This window comes from Gossypium hirsutum, chromosome A03 (assembly GCF_007990345.1).
Source record: "Gossypium hirsutum isolate 1008001.06 chromosome A03, Gossypium_hirsutum_v2.1, whole genome shotgun sequence".
Lineage (NCBI taxonomy): Eukaryota > Viridiplantae > Streptophyta > Magnoliopsida > Malvales > Malvaceae > Gossypium > Gossypium hirsutum.
The window spans coordinates 21,048,031-21,049,335 of NC_053426.1; the positions used below are offsets into that span (position 1 = coordinate 21,048,031).

The 1,305-nt window shown below is 39.8% G+C and overlaps 1 non-coding gene across 1 annotated transcript; it reads left to right on the top strand.

The window, feature by feature from the left end:
- Positions 1-974: 974 nt before the first annotated feature.
- LOC121226218 (small nucleolar RNA R71) lies at positions 975-1,081 on the top strand. The gene has a single exon (XR_005924080.1). It is a non-coding gene; the product is annotated as a small nucleolar RNA R71 (small nucleolar RNA).
- Positions 1,082-1,305: the final 224 nt, after the last annotated feature.

Consider the following 1,305-nt stretch of genomic DNA (forward strand, 5'->3'; position numbering starts at 1 on the left):
AAGCTCTTTTAAAAATTTCATTATGTCTGACATCTGCGATAGAGCTTCAATAAACAGTAAGTTAATATGTAATTTTTTTAAGAGTTATGGAATTTACCAAATTGTTCATCTGAGCGGTCTTTCCTTGTCGCATTAAGGTATGGCACACGAGGTTTGTATTCTATACTTACCGGTTTCTGCTCATTGTGGTCTACCTCACCTTTACCTTTGCTTATCTCAGTTTCTTGCCTTGGTTCTGGTTCAGGTGTGACTAACCCTTCGTCATCTTGACTAGTAATCGCATTGAGTTGCTCCCTAGGGTTAGATTTAGTGTTGCTTGGCAGGCTATCTTGTGGTCGTTCAGAAATCAACTTGGCAAGCTATCCAATCTGAGTTTCGAGCCCTTGGATCGATTCTTGTTTCTTCTTAAGTATTGTCTCGGTATTTTAAAAATGAGTTTCTGAAATTGATATAATTTTTGAGAGCATCTCTTCAAGGTTTGGCTTCTTTTCCTATTGGTAGGGTGGTTGTTGGTAGCCTGGAGGTGATCTCTGATTTCCTTAGCCCCCCATGAAAATTTTGGGTGGTTCCTCCAACCTGCATTGTAAGTATTGCTAACCATATATTGGACTTTTTCCTCCTCGATGCTAGGGTTGAAGGGTTGATATTTTGTGCATGCTCCTCCTCCATTTGAATTGTACCTCATCACTAGATGTACCTGAGTAGAACCACACAAACCGTTAATCTTTTTATTTAAGAGTTCTACTTGGTTAGATAGCATAGTAACCGCGTCGAGGTTGAAAACACTGGCTGCTTTCATCGGCTTTGTTCGCATAACTTGCCACAAATAGTTTTTCAGTGACATCTCCTCAATAAATTCGTAAGCCACCTCAGGTGTCTTATTATTGATAGTTCATCCGGCGGCTGCATCAATCATCTGCTGAGTCGAAGGATTCAGTCCATTATGGAACGTTTGAACCTGTAGCCAAAGCGGTAACCCATGGTGAGGGCACCTTCTTAAAAGGTCCTTGTATCTCTCCCATGCATCATAGAGTGTTTCTAAATCCATCTACACAAAAGAAGAGATATCATTACGTAATTTGGCTGTTTTAGCTGGTGGAAAATATTTTAATAAAAATTTTTCGTCATTTGTTCCCAAGTAGTGATTGACCCTCATGGCAACGAGTTCAACCATTGTTTAGCCTTATTCCTTAATGAAAAGGGAAACAACTGAAGGCGAATGGCATCATTAGAAACGTCATTAATTTTAAAGGTATCGTAAAATTCTAGGAAATTTGCCAAGTGAGCGTTGGGATCCTCGTCCTG